The sequence below is a fragment of the Bactrocera neohumeralis genome, chromosome 6, assembly GCF_024586455.1.
Source record: "Bactrocera neohumeralis isolate Rockhampton chromosome 6, APGP_CSIRO_Bneo_wtdbg2-racon-allhic-juicebox.fasta_v2, whole genome shotgun sequence".
Lineage (NCBI taxonomy): Eukaryota > Metazoa > Arthropoda > Insecta > Diptera > Tephritidae > Bactrocera > Bactrocera neohumeralis.
The window spans coordinates 48,975,240-48,996,852 of record NC_065923.1 but is presented as its reverse complement, the minus strand read 5'-3'; the positions used below and the strand labels follow the sequence as shown (position 1 = coordinate 48,996,852).

General features: G+C 37.2%; 1 long non-coding RNA gene across 1 annotated transcript; it reads left to right on the top strand.

Moving 5' to 3' along the window:
* The first annotated feature begins 10,155 nt into the window (after positions 1–10,155).
* On the top strand, positions 10,156–11,025 carry LOC126762083 (uncharacterized). The gene is made up of 2 exons (XR_007667416.1): positions 10,156–10,471; positions 10,565–11,025. It is a non-coding gene; the product is annotated as an uncharacterized LOC126762083 (long non-coding RNA).
* The last annotated feature ends 10,588 nt before the right edge of the window (positions 11,026–21,613 follow it).

Here is a 21,613-nt window from a genome sequence, read left to right as displayed (position 1 = left end):
ACAAAATCGAATTTTGTAAAAAAAAAATACTATTTAAACAATATAAACTATTACACCTGCTTGGTGTATAATAAGTTCAACCATTGATTTGACTTTCTGACAACCTTTTTTACCGATTCCTTATTTATTATTATTGCCTCTCCAATAGTTCCGAAGGTTCTAGTAACGATTCTATCGGTTTTTAATACAGTTGTTGCCACCGATATTCAACCAAAACAGGGACAGTCCTTCATATATTCAACATATTTATTTATTTTTTATCTATAATTTGCTAGGTACAAATTTCGTGTAAAAATGCAGCATACATTTGGGATCTACTGTATATGTGCTTGTATATGCCGCGTCAACAAATGAACTCATAAAAATGTAAATGTCTGGCGTTAAAAATTTGCACGTAATCGGCGAATTGGCTTCGTGATCGTATTTGATTAATACTTTTATGGTTATATTATTTTGACATCCATAGCTTTTCGATCCTTCAAAATAGGCCTCCTAAAATTTATTTCATATTTTATAAATTTGTAAAGATATTATTTAGAGTTACGTATTGTTCTAAATATTTAAGAATTAAGATAAAATCTCATCATAAAAAATTTTAATGGATTCTTTACATGTGCTTTAGGGTGTTCCTTATGTACAAGGTGCGTTCCAAAGTAAACAGGACTTCAAAAAAAAAAAACAAAACAAATGGTTTTTTTATGCAAAATCAATTTATTTTATTCAAAATAGTCTCTTTCTGCTTCAATACAGCTTTTTGCACGGTCCAAAAGCATGTCGAACGAGTGTTTTAGCTCGTTGGCCGGTATGGCCGCCAGTATGCCGGTGCAAGCCTTTTGAATGGTCTCTACGTCTGCATAACGCTTTCCTTTCATGGGCAAATACATTTTTCCGAAAAGGAAGAAGTCGCACGGTGCCATATCAGGTGAATACGGGGAGTGGTTAATGGTTAAAATGTGATTTTTGGTCAAATAATCGTCCTTCGAATGTTGGATTCTGAGCAATTTTTGGTCGTCAGTCAATTTGTGCGGAACAAACCGTGCATACACCTTTCGTAAGCCCAAATGTTCGGTCAAAATGCGACAAACCGATGTTTTGGAGATGTTCAATTCCATTTCCATGAATTTCATTGTTGATTTCGACTGATTTTTGATGAATTCACCCACAGTTTCGATGGAATTTCCGGTGATCACGGATTTTGATTGGCCCACATGTTGATCGTCATTTATGTCCTCACGGCCACTTTGAAAACGTTGAAACCACTGGTGCACTCTGCTACGGGATAGGATAATCATTGCCATAAACTTGTTTCATCGATTGAAACGTTTCGGTAAAAGTTTTTCCAATTTTAAAACAAAATTTAATGTTGGCTCTTTGTTCGAAGCTCATTTTCGCATCAATAACACAAACTTTCTGAACCTTAAAACGCAATAACTTCACTTCCAATCAATGAAATATCATGAAATTCTCACTGGGCAATCGATAAAGATAGCAGATTCTAACGCACCAGTCGACAGAAGTATATGTAGATGGCGCCAGCATGGGGGCGCTAGATTCAAAAAGTCCTGTTTACTTTGGAACGCCCTTTGTAAAAAAAATTTTTCTCACTTTAATATATAAACCTTCCTTAAAACACACTACAATTACTGGAACAGTAACATTTCTCTAATCGAGATCGAGATTTTTATACTCCTGCAACCAGTTACTACAGAGTATTATACATAGTTTTGTTCACCTAACGGCTGTACGTATCATCTAAAACAAAGCGAAATAAATATAGGATTATTATATATAAATGATCAGAATGACGAGAAAAGTTGAAATCCGGTTGACTGTCTGTCTGTCCGTCCATCCGTCCGTCCGTCCATCCGTGCAAGGTGTAACTTGAGTAAAAGTTGAGATAAGTTTCTCGATGAAACTTGGTATGTGGGTTTCTTAGTACAAAAAAAATTTACGAGTTCTTAGATGGGCGTAATCAGATCACTTTCACGCCCACAAATCGCCAATAACCGAAAATATATAAAGTGCCGTAACTAAGCACTAAATTAAGATATAAAGCTGTAATTTGGTACAAAGGATAGCAGTAGCAAGGCTATCTGTGGGCAACAAAATTTTAAAAAGTGGGCATGGCCCCGCCCTCTAATAAGTTTAATGTATATATCTCCTAAACCACTTAAGCTACAACAACCAAATATTCGGAGTGCAAATCTTACAAGAACTTCTACCGACAGTATGAAAATGGATGAAATCGGAGGATAAGCCCGTTCACTCGCCATATAACGGTACTGTTAAAAACTACTAAAAGTGCGATAAATCAATAACTAAATATGCCAGAGACAATTAAATTTTACCATCGAGATGGTATAAGAGAGCTTAACGGAAGCTGGTGTGAAAATTGTACATGGATTCACATACGTCAAGACCCGACAAACCGAATTCGTCAAAATTTAGTACGTGACATTCTTTTAACATTCTTATGTCACTTTGTGAAAATGGACAACAACTACGCCTACTTACCATATAACATAATTTACAATTCCATTGATTCGTTCAGTTTCCAGAACACAAATCAAGAAGCAATTAATATAACGGGATAAAACATTGCACGAATAATGTCTTCAGAGTGTGCCACCTTAGACTAAAAATTATTTAAATCCCATAAAAACTGTTCGAGCCTCTAGGCACCGAATATTTAGACCCCGGGAACCTGTAGTTGACTTTTGATCGAAAATGTTGGTCAATGTGTGATATATTTAACTGAAATTAAGGGATAATCCTTCTCTTATAAGAGTATGTCTGAATATCAAGAATGGGTGGAATCAGACCAATACTTAGGCCAATATGTGAGTTATCCCAACGAAACTTACGAAGCGTGTTTTACTCATAACAGTGTATATTTTTGCTAAAAATAGACAAAATTAAATTAAAAAAAATACTTCATTGGTTTTTAGTATGTGGTATCCGTATTGAGGAAAGTAGATAAAATCGGGTCGCTTCTACCCCCAACTCCCATATATTATATACAAATGTACCATATAATGATTTTCGTTTTTCTAACAAACCTTATGCCAAATATGTCGGTCAGTGTATGAGTTATAATATATTTAGTATATGTATGTATATAAATATGTGGCAGCACCGCCACTCATTTCAGAGTTAATTATAATTGTATTAAGCATGGTAACTCTACCTGCTACTTTGACATTTTGCTATGTATGCTTTTCTTTTCCTTTTGTGTCAAATAAAATTCGAAGATCGTTCTCTTTCTTCTTAGAAACTCGTCGTATAAGGACGTGCCAACACGAACGCCCTACATATATAAAATTGCTTGGATTTCGATCCTTCGACGTTTTACTCCTTTGATTCTTGCAAGTTGCAAGATTATAAAATGTTCGGTTGCGCCCGAACTTAGTCCTTTCTTACTTGTTCATTAATATGTTCTTACAAAACTAATTCCTATAAACGGAAATGAGTACGTTTCAATTACCGGACACGGCACTATTTTGGTAATATTCATAAAATGTGCCAAGAAAATTTTATACAATTTGCCGTTCTTATTTTTTAAATTCTTATTAATAACGTATGTGATAGTTTTTCAACACTTTTTTAAGGACAATACGCCAAATTATTACGGCAAACCAATCGACTTGCACTCACTCCAGCCTGACAATGGTTCGCATTTATTAGTTCAGTATAAATGTTGTTCTGAGTTGTAGCTTCTGACTCAAAGAATACATTTTAAACACGACGTTTTTGCCATAAGTGGGCAACTCTCAGTTTTTGAGGTATCGGTATGATTTTGCACATGTGCTTTTCTCACCAGAAGGCTGCTGATCGGAACCGCTGATATCGGACAACTATAACATATAGCTGCCATACAACTGACCGATCATACCAATATACTTCTTTGAACAAAAATTTCACGGGAGAAACACTTTCGTCCAAATATTTTTTTAATCGTTAGTGTTTACAGGGTCCGGCACTCGAAGTGTAATCAACTTCAGACAGTTCGCGCAGTTCGGAAAGTGAAGAAGCGACTTGAGCGAAATCCACGACGAAGTGCCAATCAAATGGCTAAAGAACTGAAAATATCCGACCGCAAGCATCCGACGCATTTTGAAAAATGAGCTCAAGGTCAAGCTTTACAAGTTCCAAAAGGCCCATGATCTCACACCGAAGCAGCAACAAGTAAGACTCGAGAGAGCGAAGCAGTTGCTTCGCTTGGCCGAATGCGGTTAAATTCCGAACATTGCGTTTTCTGACGAAAAACTTTTTCCAATTGAGCAATTCGTAAACTCTCAAAACGATAGGGTTTACTTGACCGACCGTTCATACGAGAATCTAAGTCATTGATTGCCCACCAGGAGACAGCACCCGCCACAAATAATGGTTTGGGCCGTTGTCACCGCAGATGGGCGCTCTCTAATTGTTTTCATTGAGCCTGGCGTCAAAGTAAATGCGCCATGGCGACATATTATTGGGAAAGTGTTCTGGAGGTTGCTTTGAAGCCGTAGGCAAACAAACATTTCGGTCGCAAACCATGGCGGTTCAACAAGACTCAGCACCGTCTCACAAAGCGCGAGTGAACCAAGAATGGCTGAAAAACAACGTTCCGAACTTCATTACGATCACACAATGGCTTTCGAATTCACCAGATGCGAATGCAATGGATTATTCTCTCTGGGCCATTTTGGAGAGCAAGGTCCGAAATAAAAAATACACTAGTCTCGAGATGCTGAAGAAAGACATTGTCCGTGAGTGGGGCCAAAATACCGGTTAGTCACATTCGGGCAGCTTGCGTTTTTTGACGAAGGCCATAGTTAAGGCAAAAGGTGGTCACATGGAACAAGTGAATTGGTCCTGAATTTATGATTATTTTCACACATTTTGTACTTTAAAATAAATAAAAATAATTTTCCAAACCAAATTTATGGCTTTTTTAATTGGTTACAAGTGTCGGATACGCTTGTCCTTCTACATAAAGTGCTTTCGGCGATTCTTTCGATGAGTGAATTTTTCAACAAAGAAGTTCATTAAATTTGTCTTCGGTGATAATTGTTTGCCGCGAGCAAGTGTTTTTGATTGGAACAAATTGTTCAATGAAGGTCAAGAACACGTTAACGGCGAACCACGTTCAGGACGGCCATCAAAATCATGATGATCAACACGTTAATAAAATAAAGGAATTAGTGCTTAAGAATCGACGATTAACCGTCAGAGATCTTACAGGCATCGTTGGAGTATTGGAAGGATCAGTGAAAACCATTTTGAAAGATCATTAAATTTTTTCGAAAACCACATTGCTTTCCGACTACCAGGATGTCATGAAACGTATTTCTACTGGCGATGAGTCTTTAATCCATGTTTACGACTCGGAATAGACGAACAATCGGTCGAATATCGTGGCAAAGGTGAGCAAAAGCCGGAAAAACCACGTCAAAGTAAGTGAAAAATCAAGGTTTGGTGACAGTTCGGCGTCGTTTGAGCGAAACTATTCGTAAAAGAGGCCGGAAATATGGGCTTGATTCTTCGTGAGTTTTTTGCAAAATTGTCAACCAATATCGTTCCGCAACCATCGTATTCACGTGATTGAGCTCCGTGTGATTTCTGGCTATTCAGCGAACTCATATACCTGCTCCGGGGTAAACGATTTGAGGCAATTGAAGACATTAAACGTGAATCGCTACACGAATTGAAGGCTATTCCAGAAATTTTACAACTGTTTTGAGGAATGGAAAAAATGTTGGCACAAGTGTATTCGTGCCAAGCGGGATTACTTTGAGGGGGACGACATAGATTTTGAAGAATAAATTAAGAATTTTAAAATTGTGAAAAAGTCTTACTGTTTTTGCTCATCGTTATAACACGATATGCATACTAATATATTGAGAATGGTTTACTATCTGAAGTTCTACTTGCGGTTCGGAAATCGATGAGGCCCGAGCCAATCGAAATCGAATAAATAATCTTGGAAATTTTTTGTGTAGATCGAATTTCAATCTGACTCAAAATATTCCTGCTTAGAAGTATAAATTTTTACTCCTTAGAATAATATTTTGCACATAAAACTAAAGCGGCGTAAAGACTATACTTAGCAATTTGGTTGCATCATACCCTCACAATGAAGTGATTTAATATTCCACAATTTCGACGGCAAATGCTACAACAAAAACCGTTAAAAGCTGTTGGGCGAATGCTTAACATATGCACACATCCAAAGTATTTATTTCCATGTGGGCAAGCATTACCCAGGGAAACAATAAAAACAAAATGTGTACAAATAAAGGAAAATGATTATCAAAACATCGAACGATTGGCCAGATATGCATGGTATCGGCCGATGGCGATAGTGTCTACATAGGCGCCATTTGTCCAGGCATCAAGCACGGCATAAAGTACACGTTTGGTCTGCTGGTATGGCATCAAGTGCGGGGCCAACCAACTGCAAGTGTGCAAGGAGACTAATCCCCTTTTGCAATAAACCACCAGCCAGTGTGCGATTGAAACTTTTCAGCACAACATTAAAAGAACATTTTATTCAATTGCGGAGAAAACAAATAAAATTTATTTGGCCACTTTGACCGCACAAACAATACGAGTATAATAATGCCACAAGCATTCCCCGCGTGTGCATGTGTGTATGTGGTCATACATATATGGGTGTGGGTCTATACCCATCTAGCTATCCTAGATGTTATTGGAGCCCACGTAAATGCACACTCTCGTGTATATTCGTATGTACAGCAAGTAACCGAATAGCATGATGTTGCCAAAATAACGCCGTTGGTCGTGATAGTACAAATATACCGGAGGTGCGTATCTCGCCGCCACTAAATATATGTATATATATGTATATACTTGAGTATAGCATTGCATGGCATAATGGTTTGTGTAGCTTAAATTTCGTTTCAGGACGAGGTGCAGAGTGAAGTTCCACCGAAAGTCCTTCGTAAGTTGCCAAACGGTTCAATAGATACGAAGCTTTCATTTTGAATGGCATTTGAAATGTGCAATTGGCACATAGTTGTAAGTTAACAGTGGCTTAGAAATTGGGAGGGACTATTGTTATTTGATAGAAAGCAGCAACAGTCAAGAGTTACACAAAACTAAAGAATTATTTTATCAACAAAAATAAATTCTTCTTTTGTCATTCGAGTAACAGTATATAATACCATTAATGCATTTGCAGTTTGCATATTATCGACATTCAATGCTTTATTCCTCTAAATAGTGTGGTAAATCGAACTTAGACTTTTATGCACTGTACTTTGAGAAGCCATTGAAACTGCTGTAATTGGATGTCAGCTATCGATGAAGTGCCCTAAATATAACACAAATCTGTTTAGCTGTTTTATTTCTTTATAAAAGTATGGGATCCGAGTTTTTTTTGCCTTGATCTGGCAGAGGCGGAACTTTCGAGAAGTAAGTGTTGAGTTAATTCTACCTCATCATCTTCAAAACAGCTTATGGGGAATGTCAATTTAAGTAGACCTGAGCCATTAGGACCTTACGACTGCCATCTGTAGTTGCGTGGGTCTGTGGCCCAACAATCCAGAAGTAACCCACGAGAAGCCACCGGAGCTCCTACCCGTTTCCATTCCGTGTTATTGAGACTAAAGTAGCTGTTACAGCAAGCTCAGCAGCCCTGCAATACCACTGTGGCCAAGCACCTAAACCAGCCTAATCATGTAGTCAGTCGATGCTACAGAGAAGGAGACTAAACATCCCTTCACTGCTTTTGAGCCCATACTGAATACTCATAGGCGGCGTTCAGCTCATACTTTGAAATGAAATCAAAGTACGTGAAGATGCCATCCATAAAAAAGAGCCCTCTCCTGTCCATGACGCGCAGTCATCTAATTATACAGATTATCTGATTCTGAGAGCAGCTATATGCAACAAGGCATATGGAGTTGTTCGCAGTGCACCACAAATACTGATGAGAGCCGCACGTTAAACACTTGCAAATTTTTTCGCGAATCTTGTTTTTTCCACGCCTTCAACTATATAAATATTCCGTAGAATATTATAGGCTTGGCTATGGTATCAGAGAACCATAGAACTAACTTTGGTGACTTTCTCAGATAATGTAAGTGCTTATTTTAGAGACACTCCCCTAACAATCCAACACTGCCTTTATTAAATTGGCTTGGAAGTATGTACATATATGTACTATATGCAGATATAACAAAATAATCTGAAAGAAAATAAAGAGCGAGCAGGAATGAATATGGAGCCAGAACATCCAAAAAATATTTGTAAAAATACAATAAAACCGAAAAGACACAAATATGCGCAGTTATTACACATATGTGTACGTGTATGTATGTATGTAAGCACATATGAAATGAGCAAGTATAATAAAGGAAAAAAGTCGAAATCGGGAAAAATGAAATAAATGGTCAGTTGAAATAAACAGTCCCATAAAGAATAATCATTTTGAATGTGCTGCTGAATTATGCATGAATCCAGCAAAGCAGCGATGAAAGTGGCATCGAACGGCTGCGGGAACGGCATAAGCAGCGTGTTGGTCATCCGTAGCACAAGAACTCGCAGATAATGCCAGCGGGTAGCCAAGGAGGCTGCGTTTTACTTGGGTGGTAAGGGGTGGCAGCTGAGCGCTGACTTTTCCACCAAAGCGCTTTGGGTTTACTTTCTGACTCAATTTTTACTTAAATACCCTGTCGGAATTAATACATAAAGACAATTCGTCACAATCTATGGTATATACACGACAGAAAAAAGAAAAAGTTTTACAGCTAGCGGGTCATCCAAGTAGAGGTTCTTTTTTCAATAGCCTTTTTTTAACAGATCATGCGAGTGTTCAACTAGCCTCGTTTGCCTACGACTGAAATGGCAACACAAAATTTCGCAAACAGTTATATTTTTTTTAGCATTGCTATGAATGTAGGACTCATTATAAGAAATAACGACAGTTTGAAGAAAATATTGTCGTATTGAAACTTGCACATATACAGCGGTCCATGGAAATAAAGTGTAGTTTAATGATAGTTAGATGATTTATTGCTCCGGAATGAGGCTTCTTTCAGAAAGGTGAGCATTCATTCCGACAACAAAGCGACGATATTAGCATTGAGCTCGCCAACTGTGCGCCAAAGTGTGTCTGTCATTACTAGAAATAGCATTAAGTTACTCCATCACTAGACTCGCGGAAGCGGAATCACTGGAGACTGCAAAGCCGATGAGCTAGCAAGAGGGTGCAATCTACGCCTTGAATCTTCATTGGTATCTTGCATTCTAGCGACGGACAAATGAACCGCGAGTGAGCTATTTGACGACCCGCTTCTGTATGACTGCGATCTAATGAACAACTCGCTCTTAGTAAAGTTCCCCTGGGACATTGCCCAATAGGAATTCATGCGGTAAGGCTAAATATCTCCTCAGCCGCAAGTTTAAAGTTGTGTGGAGCAGGATGTGGTGGAAAACGCCAGACACTTTCTTCCACATTGTCTATCCTTTGCGGGACTGAGGCTGAAACATCTAGATAGTCTTACCTTCGGCAAAATAGAGGACTTAGCCGAAACTGATATTACCTGTCTCAACAAATTTGAGATCGCTTCACAGTGCTTTGTCGATTTATGAGTGTCTTAATGATCAATTTTATAGGAGTGCTAGGTACAACAACGGACCGGCATTATTGGCTGTCCCCTTATTAGGACTTAACCTAACTTAAACTTATTAGGACTTAACCTAACTTAAACTAGTTTAGTAATATGACTAACTCTAGAGAAATTCTAATAAAAAACCGACTATAATGCTTAGGTTTCGTTGTCTCAAATATTCATGTACTAAATTTTCATATCAACAAGAGAACATGGAGTGTAAAATGAATCATATACTATATAGTATTTTTTTATGAAATTCAATATAAAGATAAGGCTGTACTCTATATCGTCACCTGAAATGCAAAATAACGTAACAACATTTTCGGAAATTTACAGTGGCATGAATTAAACACGACATAAAATGAAACATGAGTCAAACAAATTTTTAATATTGGTTAAAACTGGTTCATGTCTGAGCGCAGAATCTGAAAACGTTGGACTTATGTAATATTGTGTTTGTAATTTGAAGTAGTGAATCATAATCAATAAGACACTCAATTTCGAATTTTTTGATGATACGTTATTTTGAATTTCAGGTGACGATATGCAAAGCAAAAACCCAAGATGATGATAGTAAACTTGTTATTTTCAATAGTTCCGGATTTTCTGCGAGGAAGCTGCCATTGCCCATCCCCTTCCTCTAGCACTTTCTCAAGGCTTAAACTCAACATCAACACTAAGGCTCCATTTCACAGTTGCTGTATTTTGTGTCCGCTAACAGGGCATCTGAATTATTATCTATGTGAGCGTATTTTGTTTTCGTAATGACTTTGTGGTCTCTCTATCGTACAACATATGCGAAGTCAACAAACACAACTAGGACAAGCTTGAAGTGGACCAGCAACAGAGTAAATATATATACATATGATGTACATAAATATATGTATATACTCATCTAGATTCGTATATGTATATATGTTGTTATTCTATATCATTCACAGAATTTTATGATGTTCGAACACCGATAACAACCTACAAAAAAATTACTCACTCAATCACACTATAATGCTTATTTTTGCGCTATCCCTGCTCTTCATTGCATGCCCCGTCCAGCGGACTCATTTTGTGCGCTGGCTCCATTTCTCCGCGACGCACACGCATAAATTTCAAGCTTTGAAAATGAGAAACAGAAGCTTTTTGGCAAATGAAATTCAAGTGCTGCAGGACGAGGGACTGACGCTGGCAAAACACTTGGGTCAGCGCTTACTTTGTTTTGACGAAGCACACGAGCTTTCCTATCTTCGTGGTCATTTCCATTTAAACACGAAAAATTGCTATTAATAATGAACTGAACCAGAGGATATGTGTGCTAACCTTTTTAATGCCAATGAGCTTTAAATATGTAATATAAATATACGACTATCAGTGATTTTCCTTTATTAAATTCTTTTAATGTACTTCATTTGTGAATTATAGTTTTTAAACCATCTTACATATTATTTTGGTAGATTCGGTGACTACCAATAAAAATGTCAATTATTTCCGCAATGAATACCCCACGTTACCGCCATACCCAATTTTGAGGAAGTAGAAAGGACAGCACTTGTATTCGAGTGTTCAACTAGCCAGCTGACTTCTTCTTCTTCAGACTCAGTAAATCTTAGATTATAGCCGAAACTATCCTGAACACGTTTCTTTTTTTCGGAATCCATGGCAGGTCCTTCTCCACTTGGTTTACGGAGTGGAGGTCTTCCTCTTCCTCTGATACTGGCTTTTTTGTTCTTTTAATTTACTATGTCGATGTCGTCGTATATCTCTTACAGCTCACCGTTCCGGAGGCGGTATTCGCCGGGGACCATAAATCTTTCGAGAACTTTTCTCTCGAAAACTCGCAACGTCGACTCATCAGTTGTCATCGGGGGAATATGAGTGACTTATAGTTTTGTTGTTACACATGAATCAAAGCGTTGCGTGGAGTTGGTGGCTGGTAGTGGAGTACACTCTCGGGAACTTTCCATCAGCTCGAATTTTAGGTTTCCTGACAACTGTAGCGGCATCTCCATCAGAGTGTTGACTGACCACCTTAATAGTTAGTGAGGCAGTGATATTAGCTTTGAGTACGCTGGCTATGCTAAACTAATGTCTACACTGTTTATCTCTAACATCTAGTTATTTTATGATAAGACTGGTTTGGCTGCCTGGCCAAAGCGGTATTGCAGGAAACCGAAAGGCTGATGAGCTTCCTAGGAACGTATAGAAGCTCCCTTGGATTTTAGTAGTTCACAACTGGATTGTTGGCCCTCAGACCAGCTCAGCAAGCGTTGGTCAACTACTAGCAGGTGTGCAGTCGCAAGATGCTTCTGGCCCCTAAAAAATCGTTAAAGGTCAAGTTAACTCTTTGTCCTCAGTAAAATCCATATTTTAATTTTTGTATGAGTTCTAACTGGACGCTGTCCGATCGGGATTCATGTCGTAATGTCTTTCATACCAATAATGCATTAAGAAACCCACTTATGATAAATAAGAAATTCTGGTTCATATGAAATCTGATATCACATACTCAAGGGCGTATAATTTCCCCCTATATCAATAAAATAATATGATCTTCGGAAATCCATTCCATAATCTGAAGATGTACACGGAGTAATACATCAATGTATTCAAGTAAATAGTGAGACGAATTGACCACCAGTAGAACATTTCGCATGAAGAACAAGATGGCACCGAAGTAAAATGAAATAATTTCTACCATGCAGTGTCATCTACGAATCTTATAAGCTACTTCTTTGATAACATTCTTCGTCATCCACAAATAAACTTCACTCATTACCTGTCTCCTTCATTAAAATATCTTTAGAATTATTATCCACTTTAAACCTGAATAGATACCATTAGCTAGGGTAAGCTTTCCGGATTATGTATTTCGTGGTCAGTTGTTAATTCCTCTCTTTTGTATATTTTACTCAAAAGGCCTCGTAGATTGACCGATATGTTCAATAAAAAGTCAATCAGAGGCACTGGAATACACACGTTCAGTGTATGGTGGCTTCAACAGATTTATCTGTTTTATATGATGATTTTGACTCTATTTATGGTATGAAAAGTTGTACTATATACCGATATCTTCATTGGTGCTTAATAAGTATGTATATTGTAAAGTGAAGGAATCATATACATGCGTAGAACTTAATACTTATATAACGGAAGTAGGAGTGTGAATTTTCCGATTTAGTTCTTGGCTGCATTAACTTTAAACCGAATATCTGTAACGGCCGGAAGTTACGAATAGACACCAAGCAATAACTTTTCATCAACAGTTATTGCTTGTTGTCTTGGAAAACAGCGGTTGGGAAGTTTTTCATTTGATACCATATAAATCAGTCCATATTTTATATTTTAAACAAAAATTAAAGGAAGAAGATAGTTTAGAACTCTCAACATAGAAAACGTCTTTTCATAATGATAAGATGAAATCGAATTTGCAACTTCATTATTCACATGATTTATGCGTCAAACTATTATGCAAACAGACAAATAATTATGGGTTTAAGAAAATTTCTGGTTTGGATATATTTTCCAAATTTCGTGGACAATGTAATCATCAAAAAAATTCCCGCATAAAATATTTTCGTTGAATTGTTTTAGTTGTTTACCAACCTTTCAATGATTCGCTAAATTAACAAGAACACAGTCATGTACATAAATACTGCTGAGCGATTTCTTTCTACAATTCATTAAATGCGTACTAACGGCAGCGATTTCTGTAGGTAGATTCGTCAAGAAGGGCCGCGGCAAATCAAATATGCTAAAAGCCAACGCGAGCGTATCAAATCAATGCGTTGCTAAACAAACAGCTGGAACGCGCCAGCGAATTCAATTAACAAAACCAAAATGAAGAATGGACGCTGCAGCCATGGCGCACATCGTTCATCGCGAGTCTAAAGACTTTTCCATGAGTAAACACTTAATTTCATTTGGTTTTAGGAGGATCCATGAAGGAAGATGGGAGAGCTGTAATCAAGGTTGGGTGGCTGTGGTAGCCGTCGCAAGCTGTAATTTAAATTTTCAGTCGGATTTGTATTTACATGCTTACAAACAGCTGAAATTACTATGCTAAAATTGTTATTTTTCGCTGGAAATTTCTTTAGTAATTAATCTTTAAGAAATTCGGCGGTTTGATTTATAAATTTGAAGTGATTTTAGTAAAAGCTTTTTAGGTTCTATGCAGCCAATCCTGCAATTTTCGGTTTGAAAGCATATCCTAATAATAATTTGAAATATAACAAATGCTGGGCACTATACTCTCACAATATCTTGAAAAATTATCAATAAAGGCGTACAATAGTTACCACATAACTGTATTTCCTAACAAGTCAGTCTTATCACAAGCGTTCCAAAAAGCGGAGTTATTTGGCTTTCCAATTTCATTAAGAAACTCATTCATCTATCTGATCAAATTTGACCCAGACTTATATAAAACAAGTAAGGAAGGACTAAGCTTGGTCGTAACCAAAAATTTTATACTCTTGCAACTGGAAGGATCATAGCCGGCTAAGCACCTTGAGGTGTTGGTATAGAAAAGGTTCAATTTCATTTGTCGACGAAATTGTGAATGTATTACAATCACATTTGAATAATACCTATTAACTTATTTTGAAAGTCATGCACTCACCTAGTTTTATTACTATATTTTACTTCCCATTAGCGAAAATTATATAATACTTAAATCATTCTGAAATGAAACATGCTACTGTGGGCAAAAATTTGGAAAGACTTCTAAATTTTAATTTTAGGCGAAAACCCATTCCATATAAGTATATTTTTTCTAAGTTGGTATGACTATCAGGGACATCTTTGTCAAATGTCATATTGAAATAGTTATTAGTGTTTAGTACACGCTTGTCTTTGAAGTACATAAAGTGCATTCCGCGATTTTTACGACGTGTGAAATTATTCAAGAAAGAAGTTCCATTGAATTTTGTATGCGGAATCAAATGTCTGATGCCGAAACGTTCAGAATGTTGGAGAAGGCCTTCGATGGTAATTGTGTGTCGAAAACAAGTGTTTTTGATTTTTACAAATTATTTAAAGAGGGTCGAGATCGCGTTGACGACGAAGCACGCCATTACCATCAACTGATGATCATCATGTCAATAAATAAAGTAATTGGTACTTGATTGATTGATTGGAATATCGGAAGGATCAGAGGAAACCATTTTGATTCTAAAAAAAGTGAAAGCACGATTGATTCCGCGTTAATGTTTGTGTGCTCTCCGGCTACCAGAATGTGATGAAACGTATTACCTATTACTAGCGATTAGTGTTGAATCTATACTTACGACCCGGAAATAGACGATCAATCGGCCAGATATTGTGGCAAAGGTGAGCCGAAGCCGAAAAAACTACATCAAAGCAGGTAAAAAATCAAGGCTTTATTGACAGTTTTCTTCGGTTCTTCTTTCGACCGGCCAAACTGTCAACATGGAATAATATTTGAGTGTTATGCGTCATTTGAGCGAAACTATTGGGCCGACAACTCTTAGTTTTTGCTTTGACAGAGACGATATAGACTTTGAAGAATAAATTAAGAATTTTAAAAATATGAACAAAGATGTATTCATTTTTGTTCTTAGCAGTATGTGATATATACTCAACCGAAGAGGCTAAACTTAATATTATTAGTTAATATGAAAAACGCCAGCTAAGGGATCGAAATTCATTATATTAGGGGTATGAGGTTTAGACCAAGAGCGCCAATCAATATAATTTTATAAATTTTAGGATAAGTTCACCACTTAATTTCATTAAAATATCACATATTTTGACCAACCTAATCGATTTATATATACAATAGGATATATTGGGGGCAGAGAAAGTACAGTACATCTCGGCTGCATAATTTTTGACATTGTTGAGGTATACTTGAGAAATTATATTCAATTAATTTTATAAAAATTTTAATATAAAATAAATATACATACATAAACGTGATTAAAGTCAGCCGTCAAAATCGAGAATATCAGTTATATGAGGACTAAAACTTTTGCCCGGTTATATCGATTTTAGACGCAAGGAAACACGCTCTCTCTTTTTGGTTGAAATAACTCACATATTGGCCGATATATACGGTCATGTTATAAGACACGGCCTTCAGCGAATTAGGTTTTGCGATCTTGGCTAATTTTTGGAGCTCCATTCGCTAGAATGTTGGACAGTTTCGAGGTCATATTCATAAACATAATTCCCGTAATGAATGTAGGATCCTCAGCTATGGTTTCAAGCATCTCTTTTGTCACCTTTATTCGACGTCGTTTTCAGAAAAAGCACACACTCAAAACATTAAACAAAATGTGTTGAGTCGAACCATAAGACATGTTGAGACCTTCTATCTACTATCTCTTTCATGAGAAACGACAATTTTGAAGTGTTGTTTTTGTTTTTTTTTAATTTGAAGGCTGACACTCTAAAGTTATCAAAAGAACGTGTTGATGATCGTTCGTGAATTTTTGGTTATGCGAAAGCTTTGAAAAAGTGGATGTCAGCCGATCTCAAAAATAAGCAACCTAGGAATAACATAAGAAAATTAACCATGGTATTATAATAATCAAACTCGACTGAACATATAATATGTTCGATTAACGTTAATTTATTACTTGTACAAAGATATTGAGATATGCAGTTGAAAAATAAAAATATTTTGTCTCATTGTCTATTTCGCTTAGTCGCAAATTCGATCACCGTTAACCTATGAATTGTATTGTAAAGACTCTACGCAGACAATATAAATAAAAACAAAACCAAATAAAAGAAAATAAAATGAGGAGTGAACGGTACTTTTTCGAAAGGTGTAAGGTGTATGCCATAAATGTCAAATAGTGGCTCGAAGAGCAGTGAAAAGAAAAGAACAAAGTCAAATAGACACATGTACACAATAACTCTTGAGCGAACGAAATGTGTGAGGCAGTCGTAAATTTCTTTGCGCTGCAGTAGGTGAATGCCAAATGAGGGAGATCGGTCAAAGCACCTTTCAGCCGAAGTCAAAACAGTGGGCATTATGTGAAATTGGGCTCACAACGTGTACGCTTTTGCAACGGTTCACTTTGGTGTCACAGATAACAGCACAGCCAACTTTAGGCTTTAGGCAGTTTGACAAACGGCCGTCAAAATTAACTTAGCTCAATCATGATACGAATTGTTAGTATTTTAGTTCTTTTAATGATACATGTACTTAAAGGAATTTCAGATCGGAATCGGCCTTAGAGCTAATTTAAATTTCAAAAACGTTACATAAATTTAGACCAGCAAAAAATAGAAAATATGCGCCTACTTGTGGCACTAAACAGCAATCACACTCAATCACTCTTGCGATCGTGGCCTTGCAATACGCGTAAGCTAGTTGAAATCGTTCCCGAAGCCTGCTCTAGTTACGCGTGAGAATCGTAACCCAAAGTACAAAAAAATCTGTGTAAGTGAAGTCGAGGCGCTGTAATTCAGCACACACCCTACAAAAAACTACGAAACGATTGTAAAGTTATCGAATTCCCACAGCCTTTGAGGCGTCAACGCGCTTAATTGACATAGCCGGTCGCGATTGGACGCCTAAACCGCCGCTTAATTGACCAGCTGGCTCACGTGTGCTCTACAAAAGTTAATTTCAATTCTGCATTCGAAATTAATTCAATAATCGTTAAAGTTGGATAGCGCTGTGGGGAAATGTTCAATAAACTTCAGCGCTTGTTGTTGCTTGCTTCCACTTCTTTTGTGTATGTGTTTGTGTGTGTGTGAACAGACAAATTTCCCTTATAATTAAATTATTAGCAAGTAGTCAACACGGTATACGCATGAGACCATATTAACAACACATTTGAAGTGCTAGATCTGCATTGCATTAAGGGTTAAAGGTGCCCAACAACACGCATCCAATGTTCAGTTAGCATTTCCGCTCCGCCGTCTACTACATACGAGCATATCTATAACTATCACAGTGTAGATTGGCCACATGCTCAGTGGGTTAATGCATGTAAATCATATGCAAATGTTAAGTATCGCCAACAACGATCTACACAAAATAATTTGCGCCGTTCAAAGCGCTTCTTCCAACGGGCAATGTCGTCAAAACTTTTACCGTTCCACCTTCGGTGAAGTAAGGACGAGCATATACGCACACACGTTTGTATAGCTAAGTGCGTTTGTTGTTGCTGCGGTTTTTCACCCTTTCGCTTTCATATCATCAATCAACAGCAATTTAGCTGTTGAACATATGAAGTCATATTGTAATTTAAATTGCATATTTTTAGGTTGTTGGGAGAAATGCCTGTGGTGATAGCTTTGGCGCAGAAGCATGCCCGCTCAGCAAAAAGCAATCACAAATGCTACAAATGTGTATATTTGCATGCCTCCGCTAAGCAAACATATCGTAGGAGATTAGGGTTTGGTAACAAATTCTCCGTCAATTGGAATTTGAAGTTACTGTTATGTGAAATTTATATGTACGAGTACATTCAATTTGTGAAATATTGAAGATAAAGCGGTTATTAGTGAATGTTATTTAACTTAATTTTACATCGGTTGTTGCGTACTGATTAAAGAATCACGAGTCAATCCTGTTACGACCAACTTAAAAGCAACAAGTAAGGAAGAGCTAGGTTCAGGTGCAACCGAACATTTTACATTCTTGCAACTTTCAAGAATCAAAGCCATGGAAAAAATTTAAGTTGTAAAATGTCAATCAGAAAATCGGAATCCAAGCAATTTTATATATTCGTATACTCTATATAACTCACACACTGACCGACATATTCAGCATAAGGTTTGTTAGAAAAACAAAAATCATTATACGTAACATATGGGAATTGGAGTCATATCGAACCGATCATATCTATCCACATACTAAAAAAAAGTTCATTGGGTTTCATTAAGGTATCTCACATACAATCACCAATCAAATGGAGTAAAGTCAGCCGGATGTTCGAAGTTCCGGATATTAGTTACTATATAGGAACTTAGTAAAGTTTTTGCCCAATTTCAACTACAGAGAATCTGTCCACCATCTATATGTCGACCAGTGCGTTAGAATCTGCTATCTTTATCGATTGTCCAGTGAGAATTTCATGACATTTCATTGATTGGAAGTGAAGTTATTGCGTTTTAAGTGTCAGTATGTTTGTGTTATCGGTGTGAAAATGAGCTTCGAACAAAGAGCCAACATTAAATCTTGTTTTAAAATTGGTAAAACCTTTACCGAAACGTTTCAATTGATGAAACAAGTTTATGGCGATGATTGCCTACCTCGTAGCAGAGTGCACGAGTGGTTTCAACGTTTTCAAAGTGGTCGTGAGGACATAAATGACGATCAACATGTGGGCCAATCAAAATCCGTGATCACCGGAAATTCCATCCAAACTGCGCGGGAATTCATCAAAAATCAGCCGAAATCATCATTAAAATTTCATGGAAATGGAATTGAACATCTCCAAAACATCGATTAATCGCATTTTGACCAAACATTTAGGCTTACGAAAGCTATGTACACGGTTTGTTCCGCATAAATTGACTGACGACAAAACTATAGACAAAATTTGCTAAGAATCCAACATTCGAAGGACATCATTAAAGAGGTTAAAAAGAACAAAAACTTCCTTTACAATATTGTGACTGGTGACGAAACGTGGTGTTTCCAATATGATTCCGAAACACAATATGATTCCAGAACACTGAATAGAAGGCACCGGACGAGCCGAAACTCAAAAAAATCGAGCATGGAAAAGTCAAAAGTGAAGACAATGCTGATTTGTTTTTATGATTGCAACCACCTGGCCAAAACTTTAATGTGGTATTCTAACTTGGAGTTTTGAAGTGTTTGGTGCGCCGTATTCGACGTGTTCGGCCCGAATATCGCGAAGATGAAAGTTGGCGTTTGTTGCACGATAATGCGCCGTCTCATCGATCGACGCTTGTGACCGATTATTTGACCAACAATCACATTTTAACCATTAACCACTCCACGTATTCACCTGATAGGGCACCGTGCGACTTCTTTCTTTTCGGAAAACAGCACTTGCCCATGAACGGAAAGCGTTATGCATTATCACCGGCATACTGGCGGTCATACCGGCCAACGAGCTAAAACAGTCGTTCGACATGGACCGTGCAAAAAGCTGTATTGAAGCAGAAGGAGACTATTTTAAATAAAATAAATTGATTTTGTTCCGATTTTTTTTTAAGTCCTGTTTACTTTGGAAGACATCTTGTATGCAGGCAGTATAAAGTCACCCGGAAGTTCGCAAATGTTTATATTAGGTATATGGAGCCTCAGGGATGAATTGACCTGATTCAACCCATATTTGATACAATGATATACTATCATTAGGACGGGATTCTCTCTGAATTTCAATTGTATATCCGGTATATTGAACGATATTTTCGGTCAAAAGTCAACTATAGACACTGGGGTCCTTACAATTTTGGTTGGAATTGGAATATTTTTGTCATAAGGTCGCATGCTTTAAAATAATTATTAGTACAAAGTTGCATCCCGTAACATCATTTGCTTCTTTATTTGTATATTGGAAAGTGAAAGGATCAAACGGAATTTAAAATTGTGCTATATGGGAGGTCGGCGTAGTTGTAGTCCGATTTGGCCCATTTCACACTGTAACAGAAGGGCACGTGCTAAATATAGTCGTGATTTCATCTAAAAGTGGGCGGTACCACGCCCATAGTGGAATTTTGAAGTTTCTAAAGTCTGTAATCCGTCGACAGACAATGAATAATTTTTGCGAGTATTTATGACTGGATTAAGTTTCGATAAAATACACTTTCTTTTGGAGTAGACTCCTCTTTGCTAATATAGAGGCAAAGGTCCTATTAAGTAAAAAAACAACAAACGGATCAGAAACGAAAAATGAAACGTTGGAACATTATACCTGTACAGAAATAGGCCTGATGGCTGGAAGAGAATCAAAACTTCTACTCATTCAGCATATTGAGTGCGATTACTCTATTGAGAGATTTTTGTGAGCAAGATCTATAATGCTGAAAAAATGACAAACCAAACGAACAACTAGAATTCATATTATGTAACATATAATTTTCTCATTATTTATATACATATTACTTAAATATTCGTATTGGGTTTTGGATTTTGTTTTTTATCGCGATATGTGAGCAAAATATAACTTTGAACAAAAATGATTACTGGAGACAAAAAAATGTGTATTTCGTAACCTATGAAACTGGGTTTAAAAACATTCAACGACCAAGGTCAAATTGTTATTCGGGTTATCGGAGAAGAAATACATACTTATAAGTCGGATGGCGAATATATGTATTGGCTATATACAATATTATATTCAAACACAGCGGCGAAGAACTGAAAAGGAGCACGCATCAGCTTCTTTGTAGAATATGGCCCAACAATTGGAATTTAACAGAGACCCCACAATCTGCGCCAAACACTGTGGGATAAGTCTCCTCAACATCGCGTATAAGGTCCTATCAAGCATATTGTTTGAAAGACTAAAGCCCACCGTCAACAAACTGATTGGACCGTATCAGTTCGGCTTTAGACCTGGAAAATCAACAAGAAGATATTCACCATGCGCCAAAACTTGTAAAAGACACGTAAAAAGAGAATCAACACACACCAACTAAGTAAAATGCCGCTTTTGACAGCACTAAAAGGAACTATCTATATGACTCTCCGAGTCATTCGATACCAAACGAGGTTTCAGAACTAAATAGGAAAGGTACAATCTTCTACAAGAATGTCCAACTGCTCGATATCGTTGGCCTCAACAACCGCGCCGTGTGTTCTGCTTTCTCTAGAATGGATAAGGAAGCGAAACAAATGGGTCTGATATTGAACGAGGGCAAGACGAAATATCTCCTGTCATCAAACAAACAATCGTCGCACTCGCGACTAGGCTCCCACGACACTGTTGACAGTCATAACTTCAAAGTCGTAGATAATTTCATCTATTTTGGAAACAGTATCAACACCAACAATAATGTCAGCCTCGAAATCCAACGCAGCATAACTCTTGCCAACA